The 23,920-nt window shown below is 46.3% G+C and overlaps 1 pseudogene; it reads left to right on the forward strand.

The window, feature by feature from the left end:
- Nucleotides 1–775: 775 nt before the first annotated feature.
- Nucleotides 776–6,216, forward strand: LOC125538360 (annotated as a pseudogene).
- Nucleotides 6,217–23,920: the final 17,704 nt, after the last annotated feature.

Genomic DNA, 23,920 nt, shown 5'->3' on the forward strand with positions numbered 1-23,920 from the left:
GTGCTAAAATTGAGAATATGGAGTCCTTTGAAGATCACCGCTCTACCTGCTCCGCAATACAGCAACTGGCGACACAACAAGACCAATCTTTTGTTGTAGGTACTGCCATTTTCTGTGACGCGGCTTGGAAGATTGAAAAGGACATTGATTCAGCACCAGCGGGGCAGAGGAATCATCATCAAAACTGATACCAATCAACACTTCAAACAGTTGCATGTTTCAGCCCTATCTCCACCAGCAGTATCTTCTCTTCAAGCAGAAACTTTTGGCCTGCTTCTAGCGACCATGTTGGCTGAAAAGCTTCACATACAGGAACCAACTTTTTTCACAGATTTCGTGATATTGGCTTCGAAGATGACAACTACATCCGTCTTCAACACTGCAGATCATTGGGTCATCAGACCACTTCTTGCAGCTATTCAACAGTCCGCAGTTTTCCATCCAACCAGAATAGCTCATGTTAACAAGAGCAGGTGCTTCAATGTTCATCATCAGGCTCAGTTATAGCTCTTAAAATTTAGTCTAGATCTCTAGCTGTTAGGTGCCTCTCTTCAGGTTCATGTCAATGTCCAGGGAGAGATGTTCTCCCATTGTTCAGTGTGAGTCCCTTCACACTTCTCTCTGTAAATGTTGCTAGATGAATAATAAAATCTTTTAATGTTCAGAAAAAAGAAAACGCCGTGAAAATAACCGAAATCTTCCTATCCGTCTCGGCTCCGGCCCGAACGTCCGATCCGCTCTGCGATTCGGAAACCGCTTCCCCGGGGTACTACACCTATATAGCGCCACGCGTGGCGCACCCAGGACGGCGCGGAAGAAACGGGACTCGAGAAACAAGTGGAGTAAAGCAGTGGCGCAAGGGAGAAGGCAGAACAGATTGCTTGTGGGATTCGCCGGCGAGTTCGATCGACGAGGGAGACGGAGTCACGGAGGGCAGTCTGATCGGTGCGGTGATGGGGGCAAGGGAGCCGGTGGCGATGGAGATACCGGTGGAGGAGGGGGCGGCGGCGAGGGTGCCGCCGCGGATCAGGAGGAGGCTGCTCGAGGGCAGGACCAGCGGCGGCGGCGGCCCTGCCAGCGCCGAGGAAATCGAGGCCAAGCTCAAGGAGGCCGACCACCGTAGGCAGGTAGGTGTCCCTGTCGGATACCTTTAGTTTCCTACATTTATCTTTCGCTTTTCCCCTTCTTCCTCCTCACGGTCGATTGCGAAGTCGGGGGCGTGAAGTGTGAATTCGAAGTGTTGAGGACTGCTTTTTTTCTATGCACTGGTGAACGATAGTTGCGTTTCCTGGAAGATTTACAGTAACTTTAGACGTCTAAGTACAAGTATATGTGAAATGCCGTAATTGTGAAAGTTGCGTGTATGTGAAAGAATTCCTTTGGTTGAGCCTGTTCGTGGGGGAAAGTAACATTCTTTGGGAAACTTTTAGGCGGTAGGTAGTCGTGAGCCTGTTATCCTCGTCTTGTTGCGTTTCCTGCTGTTGAAGTGGTATTATTATTTTTATATTCTACAGAAGTGGTATTGTTCCTGGAAGATTTACAGTAACTTTGGACGTCTAAGTATAAGTATGTGAAATACTGTCGTAATTGTGAAAGTTGTGGGTATGTGAAAGAAATCCTTTGGAAAAAAATTAGGCGGTAGGTAGTCGTGAGCTGAAGTTGGTCTCGCGGGTGCCACGAATTGCTTTTCTGTTGGATTTTGCATACTTATACTTAGTTTGGGGTTTTCCGGTGTTTGGACTGAAGCGTTCTCCCCTTATTGAAAAGGTCTCAATTTTATCTGCAGTTCGGTGAAAGCGTAAACAGGGACAATTAGAGTATTAGTAACAAATTATTGCCTGTTAAAAGGAAAGTTTTTCTTAATCAACTAATAAAGGTGAAATTATTGTAGGTTGTAACTGCTAAGCCATTGGTTTCAGGTTTATTGTAGTTTGTTAGGATAGTTTGCTTTCATCATCGACCACTTGGTTTGGCTTCGAAGTAACATACCTTGCACTTGTACTGCTGAAATTTTAGTTGCAACTTCTGTACTTCTGTTAGTTGCTGTAATCCTGGTAGGGGCTAATAGAAACAACTAACGTTCTTTTGGTTAATAGAAGGTTTGAAGTGAATTAGCCATACATGCTTGATCAAATTAGCTCATGTTCAATTGTTTCTCTGCAGCAATTCTACAATTGGTTATCCTGCAAAGCAAGGAAGAAGCCACGGAGCCCATCGTGGTCGTCTCAAGAGGAAGATTACGGACAGTACCTTGAAGCCAAGCTTCAGGCAGCTGAGCAGAAAAGGCTAAGCCTCTTGGCAAAGGCACAGAACCGGTTAGCCAAGTTGGATGAACTCCGACAAGCAGCGAAGAATGATGTGGAAATGCGGATTGAGAAGGAGAAGGAAGAACTTGAGACTAGAGTCGAGACTCGTGTTCGGCAGGCAGAGGAAAACCGTATGCACCTTCTGCATGCAGATATGCAGAGGCGGGCCGCACTGAAGGAGAGAACAGAAAGGTCCCTGGTGCAGAAGGCGACATCTGAGAGCAAGTATACAGAGCGGGTGCGATCTGCTATCCTGGAAAAGCGTGCTGCTGCTGAGAAGAAACGGTTGGCATTGTTAGAAGCTGAGAAGAGGAAGGCTCACGCTCGGATCATGCATATTCAACAAGCAGCCATGACTGTAAGCAGCCAGAGAGAAGCAGAGAGGATTAAATTGAAAGAACATCTTGAAAGCAAACTTCAGAGGGTATGTGTTGTCATACATGCGCTGATTACAGTTTTAGTTCTTATGTTCTGCTTCTTATCTGATTTGTTATCTTATTTGAACAGGCCAAGAGGAAGAGAGATGAATATTTAAAGCAGCGAGGAGGTCCATGCAGTTCTGCTCATGCCGACTACATCAAGCATGCAGATTTTCTTTCAAGAAAGCTTGCAAGGTATTACTACCATACGATAAATTACTTGAATACTAACTATTTGGTTGTATTTGCACGTTTGAGTTAATTGAAGTTTTCTTCTCGTATACTGTAGGTGCTGGAGAAGTTTCGTGAAGTCCAGGAAGACAACACTTGCCTTAGCTCAAGCTTATGATGCTTTGGGAATTAATGAAAAATCTGTGAAGTCAATGCCATTTGAGGAATTAGCTATGCTGATGGGATCTTCCACAGCTCTTGAGGCTACTAAGGCATTACTTGACCGGTTCGAGACGGGTGTGACTCTTTGTCAGTCAGCAAGTTCATCATCTCCAGAAAATATTGACCATCTGCTGAAACGCCTTGTCACTCCAAAGAGGAAGGTACCTCCGAGTAGAGACGGAAGAACAAGGGTTGCAGCAAAAAGGCCAGCCAGAACTTCTGAAACAAGCAGGTTGTCTAGATATTCACTGAGGGTCGCACTCTGTGCTTACATGATCCTGGCTCATCCTAGTGCTGTTTTAAGTGGAGATGGTGAGCAAGAGAAGCTACTCATGGAGTCAGCAGCAAACTTTGTCAGGGAGTTTGAGCTGTTGGTTAAGACAACACTCGAGGGACCGGGAAGTGCCTCAAGGCAGCCATTTCTTGATGCTGCTGAATCATCTAGTTACCAGAAGTCTGATGATGTTGCCGGTCAAAGTAAATTCAAGACTCGGCTGGTTAATTTTGACAAAGCTTGGTGCACCTACCTTTACAGATTTGTGGTGTGGAAAGTAAAAGATGCAAGATCATTGGAGGGTGATCTTGTTAGGGCTGCATGCAAGCTTGAGCTGTCAATGATGCAAACATGCAAGTTAACTGCCGACGGGCGGTCACACAACCTCACCCATGATATGAAGGCCATTCAGAAGCAGGTTTCTGACGACCACAAACTTCTAAGGGAGAAGGTTCAGCATCTGAGTGGTGATGCAGGGATTGAGCGGATGGACTCTGCTCTCTCAGATGCAAGGTCAAAGTTCTTTGAAGCAAAGGAGAATGGAAGTCCATTGGCCGCACCTGTTGCAAACGTATCTACCCCTCTGAGCATTGATTCATCTGGAAAGCTCCCGCCTTCTGAGGTCAATGTTAGTTCCGAAACAGCATCAAGCAGCACATCACCAGTGAATCTGCCTACAGAGAATGAGCAGATGGTCAATGAGATGCTTCATGAGGACGGTGGTGCGATTGCTGGCAATTCTAATGATGCCCGCACCATCGAGAAGGATTTCCAAGACAAAGTGAGGGATACAATGGAGAAAGCTTTCTGGGATGTGGTTACTGACTCAATGAGAGGAGACAAACCTGACTACAGCCAACTGATCAACCTGGTAAAGGAAGTGAGGGATTCGTTGCACGACTTAGCTCCCAAGGGATGGAAGGAGGAAATCTATGAGAACATTGACCTCGAAATTTTGTCCCAGGTAAGATCCCAGTGTTATGCATATAGAAATTTGTCATCAATTTGCTTCTTTTTTCTTATTCATGAAACATTGACATAATTTTGATCCTGTACAAATGAAGGTACTCGAGTCAGGCTCCCAGGACACCCAATATCTGGGGCAGATTTTGCAGTACTCTCTGGATATGGTCAGAAAGCTGTCTGCTGCTGCAAAGGATGATGAGATGAAGGCAAGTCATGACAAATTATTGAGCGAGTTGGCTGCAAGTTCTGAAGATAATGATAATGGAGTCAGCTCGTTCGTCATTGCTGTCATCAAGGGTCTGCGTTTCACTCTGGAAGAAATAAAGGTGTGTTGAGCGTATCAATAATTTAAACTTGTCCTATAATTAACTGCAATTGTTTTTATGCAGTGTAATTCTAACATTTTTCTGTTATAAACAGCAACTGCAAGTAGAAGTGAGCAAGGCATATGTTCAGCTGATGCAACCGACCATAAAAGGCTCGGCTGGAGTGGAATACTTGCAGAAGGCTTTCGGCGATCGCTATGGACCTCCTGCTAATGCGTCAGCTTCTCTCCCTGTAACTCTGCAGTGGATTTCAGCATCAAAGAGCATCATGGACGCAGAATGGAGGGAACATCTGGGCTCTCTTTCAGTTCTGCCAGCAGCAAATCATGTGAGTTTCTAACTATGCAGAGTCTTAATAGCATCAGTAGCATAGCGGCATTCTATTTGTTATCTGGTTCCTGACTCTAGTTTAATCCTTTGTGGCAGGCACAGCCCCTTGTTACAGTGCTCCGAGCTGGCCATGGAGCTCCAACAGCTGCTGTACCTTCAGCAGGCACTTCAGGTTTACCTGAGTGCAAGGGAGAAAAGGTTGACAAGCTTGTGAGGGTTGGCTTGTTGCAGCTTATCAGTGGTATGGAGGGCTTGCAATTGGAGTCAACTCCTGAGAGCTTCCACCTTAACTTTCTGAGATTGAGGGCCGTGCAGGGCCAATTTCAAGAAGTGATTGTAATTTCTACGAGGTAAACAACCAACTACTTTTAATAATTTTAGCCTAGCCTGCAGGACGAAATGTTTCATTGTGTGCTAACTGAACCTACTGTTTGTGCAGCATGCTCGTCCTGCGTCAAGTCCTGATAAGTGAGAATTCTAAGATCACTCCTCTGGAGCTGGAGGCTGTCATCTCAGAACTCTTCGGCGCCCTGGTGAAGCTGCTGGATAACTCCCCGGAGGCAGGCACTGAAGAGATTGTGAGGCGATGATGAGCGCGTCGGCCTCAGCCGGCTCTTTGTCAGATGCCAAGATTCAGGCTAGGAGGCAGATAATAACCCGGGTGGTCCTCAAGAGCCTCCAAGCGGACGACGTCGTCTTCAAGAAGGTCTCCCGGGCGGTCCACTGCGCCTTCCGTGGCGTCGTCCTCAACGGCAGCGGCGCCAAGGGCCAGAAGCTGGCGGATGCGGCCCTGCGCCGCGTCGGCGCGGGGAAGCTCGCTGACCGTGTGGTGAAGGCGGCTGAAGTGCTCATCAGGGTGGCCACGGTCTCGGAGAAGGTCCATGGCCCGTGGTACAAAGCGCTCGCCTGAATGTGAATATAGCTTTACTTTGTTTGGTTCTGTGAATACACACGTTAGTACGGTTGTAAATGTTAAACATCATCATGTCACGATGACTTGTGTCACGTAGCTTCGGCAGGAGGTAGTTAGGAGATAGTTTAGATTCTCTCTAAACCGCATGTACTTATCTCTATCTCTTATCTCTTTCTTGCTCCTCAAGATGTAATCTCTCCAAATTACTTGTATGCATATTCAGGGATAAGCCCCTGACTATATAACACGCAGGCGCAACCCCGATCAGGGTACGACGCTTCATGCCTTTCGCACATGGTATACAGAGCCCCTTTTCTTCATCACGTCTAGTTCGCTAGGGTTTTTCCTATCACCAAAGCTCGCCGCCATGTCCTCCTCTGCCGCAGCCAACTCCAACCTCTCCAGTCAAGTTACCGAGAAGTTATCCCGCACCAACTATGTTCTCTGGCGCACCCAGATAACCCCGCACATCAGAGGAGCCGGCTTCTTCGGATATGTGGATGGAACCACACCGAAGCTGGCCAAGCACGTCGTCACCAAGGACAAGGATGGGAAAGAAGAAACGATTCCCAATCCCCTCCACTCGGTTTGGATCCGAGAAGATCAACGGGTATTAGGCTATCTGTTGAACAATCTGACAAAAGAAGTACTAGTGCAGGTCACATCTATCGATCATGCACATGAGCTCTGGACAGCACTAGCGGGGATGTTTTCCTCGCAGTCGTTGTCTAGGGTGAACAACATCTGCATCGCGCTCTCTCACGCTCAAAAGGGAACGCAGTCCGTGGCGACGTACATCGCATATATGCGGTCGCTCTCGGACGAACTTGCTGCTGCGGGCAAGCCTCTTCAAGACGGCGAGCTAATCTCCTACATCCTCGCCGGCCTTGACATGGAGTACCAGCCCCTCGTCTCCGCCCTCGACGCGCGCACACAGCCGATCACCATCGGCGAGCTCTTCTCCCAGATGAGCAACTTCGACCAACGTGTTGCGCTCTTTCAGGGGAACGGCGGCTTCAAGTCGTCGGCCAATGCTGCCACTCGCGGCCGTGGTGGTGGCGGCGGCGGCGGATCACGCTACCGCGGCCCACCGCGGAAGGGCAAAACCAGCAACGGTGGCGGCGACGGCAACTTCAACAGCAACCCCCGCGGCCCCGGCAACAACAACGGCAGTGCGCGACCCTCCTACACCAACTCCAAGGGCCGTCGCAACTTCCCCAGGTCACGCCCTGACACTATTCGGTGTCAAATCTATGGAAAACCGGGGCACTCAGCAAAGAATTGCTGGTATCGCTTCGAAGAGGATGAAGACTCCTCCCAAGATGAGAAAGTTGCTGGCAGGGCAGAGGCCTCGTATGGGGTCGACACCAACTGGTATGTTGACAGTGGTGCTACAAACCACATCACCGGCGAGTTAGAGAAGGTCACCATGAGGGAGAAATACCGCGGCCCGGAGCAAGTCCACGCCGCCAATGGAGAAGGTATGAGAATTAGTCATGTTGGTCACTCAATTATTAAAACCCCTTACCGAAACATCCATCTTAGAAAAATATTGCATGTTCCTAGAGCTTCCATGAATCTCCTTTCAGTTCATCGCATTGCCATCTATAACCATGTCTTTCTTGAGTTTCACCCCTATTTCTTCTTGATTCGAGATCAGGTCACGAAGAAAATCCTCTATCGAGGTAGATGCGTTCGAGGGCTATATCCGTTGATTCCCGAGCTTAGGAGATTCAATAAAACAGCATGTGCTGTCACCAAGTTATCTTCAACCCGGTGGCATGATCGTCTAGGGCATGCATCCTTTTCTTTAGTAGAACGAGTGCTTAGGAAAAATAAGCTCCCATATGTTGGAGAGCGTAATGTTGAAACAGTTTGTGATTCTTGCCAAAGAGCTAAAAGTCATCAGTTGCCATATCCTATCTCTATGAGTGTTTCTACTAAACCATTGCAACTTATTTTCTCTGATGTTTGGGGTCCGGCCCCTTCTTCTGTGGGTAGACACACTTACTACGTAAGTTTTATTGATGACTATAGTAAATTCTCTTGGATTTATCTACTTAAGAAACGATCCGATGTTTTTCCAGTCTTTCAAAATTTCCAAGCACTCATTGAACGTAAATTTGATAGCAAGATCATTGCTGTCCAATCCGATTGGGGAGGGGAATACGAAAAATTAAATTCCTTCTTCCAAAAACTTGGTATTTCTCACCACGTGTCATGCCCACATGCTCATCAATAGAACGGGTCTGCTGAACGCAAACACCGTCATATCGTAGAGGTTGGTCTCTCTCTTTTAGCCGGCGCATCCATGCCCTTGAAATTCTGGGATGAGGCGTTCCTCACAGCCGTGCACATCATAAACATGTTACCTAGTCGTGTCATTAATAATGAAACGCCTATGGAACGTCTCCTTCATACTAAACCCGACTACACCACTCTTCGCGTGTTTGGGTGTGCCTGTTGGCCAAATCTGCGCCCATACAACAAGCGTAAGCTCATGTTTCGGTCAAAACAATGTGTCTTCATAGGGTATAGTGCTCTACACAAAGGTGTCAAATGCCTTGATGTCTCTACTGGCCGAGTATATATTTCTCGTGATGTAGTCTTTGATGAAACAAAATTCCCATTTTCTGATCTACATCCTAATGCCGGCACCCTTCTACGACAAGAAATTCTTCTTCTCCCATCTCACCTAACCAGCACAGACCCACGGGGAAATAATTGTGATGATACAATATTGACTAACCCTCATAACACCAGTCTGGCTGAGTTTTGTGATGAAACGGGACAAGAAAACGGCGAAGAAATTGTGCAAAATGGTGAAGAAATCACCCTAAACAGCCAGTATTTCATGTGTCCAGCACCAGGGAGCATATCCCCCTCGGGATCGTCACCGCCGCAGGCTGCTGCGCAATCCTCTGTGGGATCCGTGCCGCCACAGGAAACCTGCGCCTCGGGTTCAGTGCCGGCAGGCAGCAGCGAACGTGCGGGCGCACCAGGCGACAGCCGCACCAGCAGCAGCGGTCCTGCATCCGCCATGCGGGCCTCTCCTGCTCGTCACGCAGCGGACACCGGGCCGCGCCAACTAGCACCGGCCACTGGGCTGCCCCTGAGTCGGTGGCCCACAGGAGTGGACCGCTGCTATGCGCGTCGTTCCATCGGTCGGCCTGATTCCTACATTGGCTCGGGATCCAGCGCAGATCCTTATCGGCCGGCGTCATCATCGCCCCCTGACGAGGCACTGGCAGGGGCTGGGTCTGGATCTTCTGCACCGGGTCACGTGTCCCCTTCATCAGCTGAAGCCGCAGAAGATCCCGGCGCTCCATTATCTCCTGTGGACAGATCTGGTGCAGGATCCGAGGCGGCTGATGGATCTTCTGTGGATACAGCGGCTGTACCTGCTGCACAAACACGGACACGTCTTCAAAAAGGGGTAATTAAACCTGTCAATTACAAGCATATTACCAAGTTTGGCATGGCATGTACCACAGGTGAACCGACTTCTTTGCAAGAAGCATTTGGTGATTTGAAGTGGAAAAGGGCTATGGAAAAAGAATACATGGCTCTTCAGAAAAACAAAACATGGCATCTCGTTCCCCCAAAACAAGGTAAAAATTTGATAGATTGCAAATGGGTATTCAGAATCAAGAGAAAATCTGATGGAACAATAGATCGCTATAAAGCTAGACTGGTTGCAAAAGGATTTAAACAAAGGTATGGCATAGATTATGAAGATACCTTTAGTCCAGTTGTGAAAATTGCTACCATTTGTCTTGTTTTGTCTATTGCAGTTTCAAGAGGATGGAGTCTCAGGAAACTAGACGTATAGAACGCGTTCCTCCATGGTGTTCTGGAAGAAGAGGTCTACATGAAACAGCCTCCTGGGTTCGAAAACAGAAAATTTCCCAATCACGTCTATAGGCTTGATAAGGCCATTTATGGACTGAAGCAAGCTCCTAGAGCATGGTATTCCAGGCTCAGTCATAAACTGAAAACTCTTGGTTCCATTCCTTCTAAGTCTGACACTTCCCTGTTTATATACAATAGGTCAAATACATCTATATTTGTACTTATTTATGTGGATGATATAATTGTTACAAGCTCATCTGATGAGGCAGTGGCAGGACTGTTAAAGGATTTGAGTGCTGAGTTTGCTTTAAAGGATCTTGGAGACTTGCATTTTTTCTTAGGGATTGAAGTCAAGAAACATGGTCATGACCTCCATCTCTCTCAAGAAAAGTATGCTACTGACCTAGTCAAACGAGTAGGGTTGCAAGGGTGTAAACCATCACCCACTCCTTTATCTAGTTCAGAAAAGTTGTCACTTATAGAAGGAGATCCCTTGAATCAAGAGGACAGCACAAACTACAGAAGTCTGGTAGGTGCACTTCAATATTTGACACTCACAAGGCCAGATATTTCATTTGCTGTTAATAAAGTATGCCAGTTTCTTCATGCTCCTACCACAGTTCATTGGACTGCAGCAAAACGCATAGTCAGATATATCAAAAATACTCTGAACACTGGTCTTACTTTCAGCAAGTCTTCATCAACACTGGTTAGTGCTTTTTCTGACTCTGACTGGGCAGGATGTCTGGATGATAGACGGTCTACAGGTGGATTTGCCATCTTCTTTGGACCAAATCTTATATCTTGGTGTGCCAAGAAACAAGCTACAGTATCCAGGTCAAGTACAGAAGCAGAGTATAAAGCCTTAGCAAATGCAACAGCAGAAATTATATGGGTTCAGTCTTTACTCAGAGAGCTTGGCATAAGACGAATCCCAGCACCGTGCTTGTGGTGTGATAACCTTGGTGCTACATATCTCTCTGCAAATCCAGTTTTCCATGCTAGAACAAAACATATTGAAATTGATTTCCATTTTGTCAGAGAACGTGTTGCTAACAAACAATTGGAAATCCGGTTTGTTCATTCTAGAGATCAGCTTGCAGATGGGTTTACCAAGGCATTACCTACACGAAGCTTTGAAGAGTTCAAACGTAATCTCAACTTGACCAAGTTGTGATTAAGGGAGGGTGTTAAACATCATCATGTCACGATGACTTGTGTCACGTAGCTTCGGCAGGAGGTAGTTAGGAGATAGTTTAGATTCTCTCTAAACCGCATGTACTTATCTCTATCTCTTATCTCTTTCTTACTCCTCAAGATGTAATCTCTCCAAACTACTTGTATGCATATCCAGGGATAAGCCCCTGACTATATAACACGCAGGCGCGACCCCGATCAGGGTACGACGCTTCACGCCTTTCGCACAGTAAATTCTTGTCCCGCCGGATGAGGTGGGAATAAGTCATTGTACAGAAATTAATTAGTACTAGTTCAGGATGTTAGGAATTCTTGGTGTAGGGCAAATATGAGCTCCAGAATTTAGTCAGTCAGGGCCCGAAGGTGCTCAATGGCAGCTGGGTGACCCGTGTAATGCCAATGATGGTGCAGTCAGTGTAATAGATAAAACTCAATAATGTGATTATTAGTTGTCTATGATGTAAATATACTTTGTTTGTTTGAGCAGTTGGATATTAAACTCTCGAATCACTGATTCTGAAAAGGAGATATAGTAGTTATACTTAATCACATCACTTGGATTGATGATCTTTTTTTTAAAGGCTCTAAGGCTTTATATATCTAGCTCTTTGCTGTGGCAACCAGATTGTTGGCTCGGCATTGCAGGTACGGCTGGTGTTGAGACCTGCCCTCAAGGGGTGTTGTACCGAAGTTGGCCTGGTCAACAGAAAAAAACTTAACCCTCAAAACAACTGGGATTCCCTGCTTGACTTGCTCAACCACCTGGGCTTTCCACCACATTTCTGAGGCTGGGTCGCGGCCCTCCTGCTTCATCGCGGGTCCTTCTCAATGGTGTTCCTCAATGTCCCATCTTCTTAGGCCGAGGGTTGAGGCAAGGGGACCCTCTCTCACCTCTCCTATTTGTGCTTGCGATTGATCCTCTCCACCATATTCTTCAGAAGGCCACCAAGCAAGGCAAGCTGCACCCCCTTGGAGGAAATGTGATGATGATCCGGGCCTCCTCATATGCGGACGATGCTGTGGTTTTCCTTGCGCCATTAAAGTTGAAGTCAAATTCTTCGCCGGAACACTTACGAGCTTTGGCGAGGTCACTGGCTTGGTCACAAACTACACTAAAAGCTTGGTTGCCCCCATCTCCTTCATTCCTTCCCCGCCTACCGCTCCTCCTTCCCCATGAAATACCTTGGATTGCGTTTGTCGGTCAAAAGGCTGAATAGAATTTACTTCCAAACTCTCGAAGACAAGATTGCCGCCCAACTTCCTCCCTGGATGGGCATGCTTGTTCATTTATTTTGTGATAGCTCACCATCCATGCCGAACGTCCCTGGATGGGCATGCTGATAGCATCTCCGGGCAGGGCGGTTTTGGTCAAGTCTGTCATCATGGCCATCGCCTACTACATGACAGCGTTAAACCTTTCGGCTCAGATCTTGAAACAGATTGACTCCCTTCGACGTGCCTTCCTTTGGGTTGGCTGTGACAAGATCACCGATGGCAAATGCAAGATCAATTGGGAACAAGTTTGCAAATCCAAAGTTCATGGTGGCCTAGGGATCTTAAATTTCGAGAAATTTGCGGCTGCTCTCTGTGTCCGTTGGCTTTGGGCGGAGTGGCTAGACCCAGTGAAGCCTTGGTAGGTCAGGGGAACCCTTGTGTTTAGAGTGATAAAGATAATTTTGCGGTTGCCACCAAGGTGTTAGTTGGAGATGGCCTTCGTGACTCTTTTTGGAAATCCGCTTGGCTTGATGGGATCAGGCTCAAAGACATCGTCCCGAAAATCTTTGATCTATATAGAAGAAGGGGCTGCTCGGTCGAAAAGGCTTTGCATAACAACTTTTGGGCCTCCCAAGTGCATGCTGGTGGAATCATCTCCGCCAGCCATCTCACTGAGTTCGTCAACCCTTGGGGGGGGGGGGGGGGTCGGTTGTTCATCCCAACCCAGATGTGGCAGACTCTAGCTTCTGGAAGTTCACTAATGATGGCATTTACTCCACGGCATCGTCCTATAAGGCTTAGTTCCTTGGTTTGGAGGACTCGAACATGCTACAGTTGGTGTGGAAGAACTGGGCTCCCCCAAGTGCATATTCTTTGCTTGGCTAGTTATCAACAATAGGATTTAGACGGCTGATAGGCTTCAACGTCCGGGCTGGCCCAACTGCGGCCATTTCCTCCTATGCAAGCAAGTGCAAAAAAAGGGCAGCAAACTTTCTTTTCCAATGTGGATACACTGTTCAAGTTTGGGAATGATCAAATCTTGCCTTGGCTTGGTTGATGTGCACCCTGCGGCCTGGGTGGCTGTGGACTCAGTAAAGACATGGTGGACCTAATTGCATCCAACATTTCGTAATCTCGCTGGGCGATGCTCTCTCTAATGATACTAATCTTATGGAAATTTTGAAAAGAGAGGAAGGCTCGTGTCTTCAGTAGTGCCATTGTGCCGGTTGGGATTGGTGTCGCTAGAATTAAAGACGAGTCTAAGTTGTGGTGCTTTGTGAGGGCTAAATACTTGTGTAATGTAACGCGGCAAGGGTGATGCGTTATAATTCGGCCTTTGGCCAAAAAACCTCTAAACCTTCTTCTTAATCAATGATGAAAGTGGCAAATCTTTTGCCCAGTTTCAAAAGAAAACAAAAATAAAAGGACGCGACTAGAGAGCACACGTGTGCTCCCTAGCATTTCAAAGCACACAGCTAAAAAAGGTAAGATTTTGTCCTAATGATATGATACCAAATCCATTTCAAGAAAGGAAAGATCTTGTCCCATGTGCAATTATTTTGTGTGTTCAAAGTTTAAAAAAGTCATAACTTTTAAACTGAGCATCGAAATTAAGATCTGTTTTCACTGTTAGGATTTTGGCGACAAGCTCTTGAAAACAAGATCCCATATAGATATGTTTCGACACACTTTTTTTTCTTAGGCAACTTTGGTGCCACGGAGAGGCAACTTTTATACTACAGTAGGCAACTTTCGGTTAGGCTGTGCATCACGGTCACCTATAATCCCGATGTTCTTTTGAGTTGGCTATGATGACCACCAAGTTGCCTAGCATCACCTGTAAGTTGCCTACCATGATTATTTGTCAACTTTGATGCTACATGAAAAACCTTGTTGTTAGGTTGTCTATCATGACTACCTATCAAACCAGTAATTTTATAAAGTTGGCTATCATGTTTGTCAAGATGCCTAGCGTCACCTATGAAGTTGCTTTCGGTGAACTTTTTTTTTCTTGAGCAACTTTGGTGCCACATAGAGGCAACTTTTTGCAGTAGAGTAGACAACTTTGGATTAGGCTATGTATCATGGTCATCACCTATCATTCCAATTTTCTTCTAAGTTGGCTACGATGACCACCAAGTTGCCTAGCATCACCTCTAAGTTGCCTACCATGACTATGTATCAACTTTGATACTACATGAAAAACCTTGTGTTAGGTTGTCTATCATGACGACCCATCAAACCAGTGATGTTATAATGTTGGCTAGCATGTTTGTCAAGTTGCCTAGCGTCACCTATGAAGTTGCTTTCGGCGAACTTCTTTTTCTTGGGCAACTTTGGTGCCACATAGAGGCGACTTTTTGCACTAGAGTAGACAACTTCCGATTGGGTTGTGTATCATGGTCGTCATCTATCATTCTGATATTCTTCTAAGTTGTCTAGGATGACCACCAAGTTGCATAGCATCACCTCTAAGTTGCCTACCATGACTATATATCAACTTTGATACTACATGAAAAACCTTGTGTTAGGTTGTCTATCATGACGACCTATGTAACCAGTGATGTTATAATGTTGGCTAGCATGTTTGTCAAGTTGCATAGCGTCACCTATGAAGTTGCTTTCGGCGAACTTCTTTTTCTTGGGCAACTTCGGTGCCACATAGAGGCAACTTTTTGTACTAGAGTAGACAAATTTCGGTTAGGCTGTGCATCATGGTCATCTATCATTCCGATATTCTTTTGAGTTGCATATGATGGCCACCAAGTTGCCTAGCATCACCTCTAAGTTGCCTACCATGACTATGTATCAACTTTGATACTACATGAAATACCTTGTTGTTAGGTTGTCTATCATGACTACCTATCAAACCGGTGATGTTATAAAGTTGGCTATCATGTTTTTCATGGTCATTTACCATGACTATCTATCAATTTACTAGAATAGGCAACTTTCGGTTAGGCTATGTATCTTGGTCATTTATCAACCCGATGTTCTTTTGAGTTGGCTACGATGACCATCAGGTTGCGTAGCATTACCTGTAAGTTGCCTACAATGACAACCTATCAAATTTGATGCTACATGAAAAATCTTGTTGTCGGGTTGTCTATCATGACCACCTATCAAATCAATGATATTATAAAGTTGGCTATCACGTCCGTGAAGTTGCCTATCATGACTATCTATCAACTTTGATGCTACATGAAAAACGTTGTTGTCAGGTTCTCTATCATGACTACCTATCAACTCAATATTGTCCAGTACTTGGTTATCATGATCGCCAAGTTGATTAGTGTCATCTATGAAGTTGCTTTTGATGAACTTTATTTTTCTGAAGCAAATTTGGTGCCATGGAGAGCCAAATTGTGTACTAAAGTATGCAAAGTGAGGAGAATGTTAGACAAATTTATATATTAGTACAAATTATGCAAGGAAGTTGCTTCCGTGCACCACTAAAATCCCAACAATGTGATCTCAGACTTGAAATGCCTGTACCATTAATCTGCATATTATTGTTCGTACAGGAGGGTACCGTGTTAATGGGCCGCCTAGAATTAGTTTCACTGTTAGAGAAAGTGTCAAGGTAAATACAGAAGACAAATGACCAAAGTTTGTCGAATCTCAGTAGAGAAGACTGTCTCACACATGTACATCAACCACGCACAAACACACGTCAATTTCACAAATATCCATGAATGCTGGAGGCAGAGAGAGATGGTACCTCACACATGTGTTGCATGTAGCACACAAGCAGAATCAACTCAAATGCGACGCACACATACAACAGCAGCAGCAGTAGCGGGCTAGACGCCACACGCACCTACAGCAGCAGCGACCTAGCTAGACGTGCCGGTATTTGTTCTGCTCGATGGAGATTATGAAGTCGTTGCCGGATGATTGATCTGATGTTTGCTCTGCTCGATCGGGCCGCCACACCTGTCCACGATGAAGTTGCCGCCGGCCGCTCCGTCCTCCTGGCCCCGTCCTCGACCTTGAGCCACGAATATAGCCGTCGTGCGCATTCCCTCCACTCCCAGCCTCCTGGATCGACTGACCCGGAGGGAGGCGAACTACCTGCAGGTGCCCGCCCAAGAACTTGCTCCGGTGGTCGCTTCAATCCTGTAGATAGAAAAGGGGCGACGGAGATGGCTGCGCAATTGCTCCGGCTTCGTCAAGGGCCTGCGTCCGACATGAATCGAAGGACCCAGCCGCGGGATGCATCGACCCCGCGAGGGATCGGCGCGGCGGCGCGCAGGATGACAACGGGAGGGAGAAGCGGGGCACGGGGCCGCGACGGTGACGGTCTGGGGCGGGGGAGCGCGTCCGCTCGCGCAGGATGCTTCGATGCCGGTCGGTGTGTGGGGTACATCGTCGAAGAAGAAGGTTGGGGAAGGAGGAGCTCCGACGCAGGATTCGGATTGCTGGAGGCGGGCCAGGTCGATGGAGGCGGAGCGAAGCGGATCTCGCTGGGGTGTTGAGGAAGGTGAGTTTGTGGGGTCGTTTGTTTCGGCATCGACCACGCGACACCTGAAGGCTGCGATCGTCTATACAGCACAGCTGCACTTTTTAGAATTTAGGAAAATAAAAATAGGAGATGGCTTAGAGATGCTCTTATTCCCCGCATGGTTCATGGGATTGCTTGGCTATTACTTCCTCCGTTCCTAAATATTTGTCTTTTTAGACATTTCAAATGACTACTACATACGGATATATGTAGACATATTTTAGAGTGTAGATTCATTCATTTTGCTTCGTATATAGTCACTTGTTGAAATGACTAGAAAGACAAGTATTTAGAAACGGAGGGAGTATATTGTGTCAATTAGTCGATAATATAATGCATGTAATCTTTATACAATCGTGATATTTACATCCGTGATCCCGAGAAAGCAAATTAATACTCTGGTTAAGGTAAGAAACCTCCAAGCAGTGTCTGGCTACGATTTTGTGCTCTCTGATCTTCATTAGTTAGCGCGATCTCTCCATACCATGCATGCAAACTTTCTACTCCCTCCCTCCCTCCCTCGTACGTACTAGTATATAGCGCGAGGCATTCATGGTTATTACTTACTCCCTCCCTCCCTCCCTCCCTCCCTCTTCCGTTGATTATCCATCCAGCAAAGGGATAAACAAAGATCGATCCAGCATGAGGAGGAATGACCTGCTGCGCGTGATGACCATCTTGTTTCTCATCGGGTGCCTTGCGACAACAGAGTGTAAGCATACATCATTCATGATCTCTTCTTCTTCTTCTTCTTCTTCTTCTTCTTCTTCTTCTTCTTCTATTTATATGTATTGATGAATTCTGACAACCATGTATAATGATAAATGGATTAGGTCGTCTCGGAGCTGGAAGAGGCATCTCAGATGGTCAGACAAACACGACCACTGACGGCATTGTGGTGAACTCGACGGCGATCGGTGAGAGCAAGCGTAACGCCATATTTTGCAGTCTCAAGGGATGTACCGGCAATGGCGGGGAGCTGTACAAGTGCTATTGCTGCGTGAAGCCGGGCCTGACGTGTTTCCCGTCAGCGGATGACTGCGAGTTCTATTGCCATTGAAGATGGCCGGGATTACGTACGTACCTTAAATTAGATTGTGTGCAGAAAAGGTGTAAAGATGGATCAGTACGTGCTATTTGAGGGGATCAATGTACTGATGCGTAAGATATCTTTACCATGAGTAATAATTTAAGTTCTATTTCAGCTTAGTACATCCATGTATCTTGGTTTTGTTATATATCAGAAATGATATCTGGCGGAAGTTCCCTAGGAGGTCAACATTGGTGAACGCCTTCCTTGCTGTTGCACGGATCTTGGCGTAGGGCTAATGCCATGCAGATCAGTTGTAGTCATCCGTTGTAAAGTGATTTAACGAACACTCACTTTTTTTCTCTCAAAAAAATCGTGTTAGGTGTGCGGTCGGCGGAACTCGAACTCGAGACCTCATGTCGGAACCATGTACTAAACTTGTTTTTACTAGCCTATATATATACCTATCCCTCACCTTCTTTCAAGGGTTAGTTAGGACTAGAATTAAAACCAATGGAGCTTAGCTCATGTATGTCCCTTATGTGGGATCTATCTTCCCTAGTGGAATCAAGACCTCCTCCTGAGGAAGACTCCCTAGAAGCAGAAGACCACCTCAAGGAGTAGATTCGTCCATGGAATTTAAGCCCTCCTTGTTCTGGACTTGGGAAAGAACACTATCTTGATCTTTCACACTCTTATAGATGATTTGTATGATGGATCTATGTATGTGTATCTTTTAGTGCATCTTGTGTGTTGATTTGTGTGTTTTCCCTTGTGTTCTTCCTTGATTCCATGAGTATTCCCCTTATTCTTCCATGGTCTTCCTCAAATTCATCGTCAATCCATGAAGATCGGGCAAATCAAGGGCCTAGCGCTACATCATATGGTATCAAGAGCAAGGTTGCCACGAATTTGCAGGCCCATACACCCCCATCTTCTAGCCTTCATTTGAATTTTTCTTGCCTAATTGAACAATTTTTTGCCCCATACCTAATTTCTTGTGATTTCTTCGATTTTGTGACAAAGGTTGGTTTTTGATCCATGGATCTCTTCCAAAAATAATTGATCTACCTTCCTTTCCATTCCCATGTCCCAATTCGTTATTTTCCCCATCAATTTTGACCTCAAAATCTCAAAATTCCGCCTTAAAATAGAGTTTCGCACCCCAAAATCACGATAAGGAAAAACCAGCCCGAACGTCTGGCTTCCATCTCGAACCACTGCCTCCCATCTCGGATGTCGAGCTGGAACACTCAAAAACATCATCGACGAGGCTAGATGTCTGCCTTCCAACCTGGACGTCCAGCCTTACCCCAGATAGTCCACCTTCCAAGCCAGACGTTCGCCCCAAAAAAAACTACGTAGGATTGTTTCACCATTTGGCCATAACTTCCGCATCCGAACTCCGATTTGAGTGTTGTTGGGTTCTTTTGTAGCAATTGATGTGATATTGACCATCATATTGGTTTCCACATCATTCGTGAAAGAAAAATTTGGAGGTACTTTATCGACAAGGGAACACCTCCACCAATCATCATGTTTGTGCCACTGCTTCACTGCCCAAGCATCATCTTCCTGATGTCAAAGGGTGATGGCGAGACGAAGACGGTGAACGGTGAGGGAGAGGGGATTAGGGGTGACGATAGGATAGAGCATGGTGTAGGTGGGGCGGGAGGCGCACATGTTCTTGGTGTGGGACGGATGCCACCATGAAAGAGGTCAACTTCATGTTACATCTCCTGCATCAGCAGATATTGCCGCCTACTCCACATTCGAAACCAAGCCACCATCATATTACGTGAGCGTCGTTATGAAGGTACACATGATCAAATAACAGAATGATTGTGGACACTCATCGATTTGTATGCAATGATTACACATGATCAAATAACATGATGATGCATGATAGCAGAGTGTCAAATATATATTTCGTTTCTAATAAGCACTAAAAATGCATTCATTTTCTGGTACACCAGTGTTAACCTAGTATGTTGCATAACATTCCAATATTATAGAGAGTGTCGATGCAAGCTGCGAGGAAGGCTAGTTTGTGTCATGTGATACATCAAACGTCAACCAATTATTTTGCATAACATCCCATAACATTACCAGATTCTCTTGTTCCACAATGGAAGCTACGAGGAAGGCTAGTTTGTGCTCTTCCCTACTCATCTTGCTTATGGCTTCTACTAGCAAGTATAAATTGGCCTCACAAGGTTAGGGTTTTGGCTTACCAATTTATACTTACTAGAAGAGGCAATAAGCAAGACGAGTAGGAAAGAGCACAAACTAGCCTTCCTCGCAGCTTTCATCATAGAACAAGATAATGTGGTAATGATGTTGTGTCTTTGGGTGTCCTAACTTTATGAGGTTCTTATAGCATTCTTGCACCACATATACCATAAAATAGTTAGGTTGTAAGGCCCATAGGAAAACGAGGAAGCTAAATTTATTCGAGGTAATGATAGAGTGTAAAGCTAAATTAACTTAATTTGGCATGCTCCCTAGAGCTTAAAATAAACATAGCCTTTGTCACCCCTCTCATTTTAGCATGCTAGATCAAATAATTTTGCACATGGATAGGTGAAAAAATTGACGTACTAACCACTGATGTGCAGGCTCTTCAAGAAAGAACTCACACCATGGAAGCACATGTTGCAAAAATAGCTGAAAGCCAAACTGTTATCCTTGCTAAGTTTGTAGGTAAACCAGAGCCCAATCTGGCAGAAAGTGTCTAGATGATGGGGAGCAACGAGGATACAACAAAGGAGCTTGACAAGAGCCATGTTACCGAACATAGCTTTTCAATTGAAGACTTCCTCAAAATAATAAACTTAAAGCACCCATTTTCAATTGAAGACTTCCTCAAAATAATAAACTTAAAGCACCCATGACCAGTGGTAAAGGATGATGAAGCATATATAAGTTTTATTCGTCAATTCTCCATCAAGGTACGTGAACTTGATATGGAGTGCAAGAAATTGCATGAAAGTTGGCTACTAAGAGGAACTATTGAAAGGTACAAAGCAATGCTTGTGGCGAGGGGTACAACCAGACCTATGGCATTGACTATGATGAGACCTTCGCTCTAGTAGCAAAAATGAACATTGTGAGGATCCTTACATAAAACTGATGTGAAGAATGCTTTCTTGCATTGGGACCTGCAGGAGGAGATCTACATGGAAATCCCACCGGGGTTCTCTTCGCCTGAGACTGTTGGCAAGGTATGCAGGTTAAAGAAAGCTTGTTATGGTCTAAAACAGTCTCCGAGAGCATGGTTCGACAAGTTTAGACGTGTTGTATGTAATATGGGGTATGGCCAGTGTAACTATTATACACTGTTCTATAGACATAAAGACATTGCAGCAGCGTACAAGTAGACCACGCAGAGCAAAGCACGCATACCAAGATAGTATCATCCCACACACAGTACACAACGCCATCACCAGATGTGAATAAAGGGGAAAGCGAGAAGGTCTAACCGATGAGGCAACGGCGGTGGGGAGTGGTCTCGAATAGGCTGGAGAATTTGGACGGGGGGCGGCGCCGAGAGCGTGCTTGTGGTCTTGGCTATGTAGAATCAGAAGAGCGCTGCTGTCGGTGTCAAAACCGGTGGATCTCGGGTAGGGGGTCCCGAACTGTGCGTCTAAGGCGGATGGTAACAGGAGGCAGGGGACACGATGTTTTACCCAGGTTCGGGCCCTCTTGATGGAGGTAAAACCCTATGTCCTGCTTGATTATTCTTGATAATATGAGTAGTACAAGAGTTGATCTACCACGAGATCGGAGAGGCTAAACCCTAGAAGCTAGCCTATGGTATGATTGTATGTTGTCCTACGGACTAAAACCCTCCGGTTTATATAGACACCGGAGGGGGCTAGGGTTACACAAGGTCAGTTACAAAGGAGGAGATATACATATCCGTATTGACTAGCTTGCCTTCTACGCCAAGTAGAGTCCCATCCGGACACGGGACGAAGCCTTCAATCTTGTATCTTCATGGTCCAACAGTCCGGCCAAAGGATATAATCCGGATGTCCGGATACCCCCTAATCCAGGACTCCCTCAGTAGCCCCCGAACCAGGCTTCAATGACGATGAGTCCGGCGCGCAGTGTTGTCTTCAGCATTGCAAGGCGGGTTCTTTTCCAAATTTCGAACGTTTGTTAAGCAGTGTCCGGTCCCATAAATGTTGAACCTCTTGGCTTCTGCGCCCAATAAGGGCTATCTTCCACGCGTCAAATGAATGCGAGGCGCCAGGGCGTTTTTACATTCGCCCCCTAGCCAGATAAATAAATTGTCTATTAAAGGGATGGGATTCTTAGATCCAATCCATATCATCCTCCCCCAGCGAGAATCCATCGGAGCGTGCTTCAGAAAAATCCACTCCAGCATGGCCGACCTCCACAGCTCCTCCTCCCGCCCCCGTAGCCCTAAGCCCGATGATTGGGAGAGGTGTTCAGTCCCACACAGTCGATTAGTCAAACTGCAGACTAAGGGATTTCTCCTTCCGGCGTATATGGTGCCCGTCCGAGCCGGGCTCGCCACCTACAATGGCAGGGAGCAAGCGGAGAGCTTGCCCAGCCTCTCTACAGGGGAGCGGGTATGCCTTGTCCCTTATTTATTGAGGGGACTCGGATTTTCGATTCATCCGTTCCTCCGCGGGCTCCTGGAGTTTTATGGCCTCCAACTGCATAATTTTACCCCTGCTTCCATTTTACACATCGCCGACTATGTTGCCCTTTGCGAGTTATTCTTGGGCTACGAGGCTCATTTCGAGCTATGGAAAAGGTTATTTTGCCTCGTCCCCCGCACACAGAAGGGGTCACTTTATCAAGTGGGTGGAGCCGAAATATGGCGCATCGCCGAAACCGGATACCTGTCCGGTACTCCGAAGAAGATGTCCGAAGACTGGCCTTCGGAATGGTTTTATATGGAGGACGTCCCCCTTCCGGACGCTGTTCGGCGGGGTCTTCCTGAGTTCAGCAATGCTCCTCTAAAGAAACGCCGAAGTTGGCGCCCACGGAACCCCAGGAGGAAGACAACGGAGAAGTCCTTTACCTGATGAACCGGATTAAAGCGCCGGCTCAATCAGGATTGACAGTAATCGAGGTTATGTCAATATGCATAATGCGGGGAGTGCAACCACTTCAATATCGAGGGCACCCCTTGTGGTGTTTTAACGGGGAAGATGACGCCACCCGTTGCGGGCGTAAGGGTCCGGACAATGCTGCCGCTTTAGCAAAAATTCTGTCCGAATTGTTCAAGGGAGAGGAAGAGGAGTTCATCCGCATCAAGCCACAGGATGGATTCTCCATGTACAACCCTCCAAGCTGGGTGAGTTATATCTCCTTACTCCCATTCTTCCCGCATTGTTTGTCGTAAGTACTCACCTTGCCATTTTGCGGCAGGAACTGCGAAAAGCCATAAGGGAGGTCAGCAGCCCATCTCCACAACCAGAGGACCCTGACCGGGCCCTCGGTGCCGGACTCAAAGAAGATCCGGACATATTCATGGAGCTGATAGACCGGCGGTTCTATCAATTAAGCTGTGATGACGCCATGGTGGCCATTACGGCCGATTATCCCAGACTGCTTCCTGTGTCGCACGTAAGAAAAACCAAAAATCCCAACTCCAAAAACTAGGATCCCCTTTTAGACACTTCACCTACCATATACATATGGTGTTTTTACAGGGAAGGCATTTGGGACGCCATGCCGAACCCGCAGCAACAACAAGAGGCACTGAGGCCGGGCAGGCCAAAAAGGAAGGCGATCAGGACGGAGACGCCGACGCAGAGGTATGACAGAAACCCTGCTCCGTGGTTGTCGTCTTTCTTGAAATGTAATGGCGTCCATGTTTCTTTAACAGAAAAAACGCTCACTGGAATATGTCCAGTGAGGCTGCCGATCATGCTTCCACCAGTCGGGCTCTAGGACTGGACATAGAGGCGGAAGACGACATGGGGCGGACACCGGATAGTCCTGAAGGAAATATGCCCTAGAGGCAATAATAAAGTTATTATTTATTTCCTTATAATCATGATAAATGTTTATTATTCATGCTAGAATTGTATTAACCGGAAACATAATACATGTGTGAATACATAGACAAACAAAGTGTCACTAGTATGCCTCTACTTGACTAGCTCGTTAATCAAAGATGGTTATGTTTCCTAACCATGAACAATGAGTTGT

The sequence above is a fragment of the Triticum urartu genome, chromosome 2 (assembly GCF_003073215.2).
Source record: "Triticum urartu cultivar G1812 chromosome 2, Tu2.1, whole genome shotgun sequence".
In the NCBI taxonomy this organism is placed as follows: domain Eukaryota; kingdom Viridiplantae; phylum Streptophyta; class Magnoliopsida; order Poales; family Poaceae; genus Triticum; species Triticum urartu.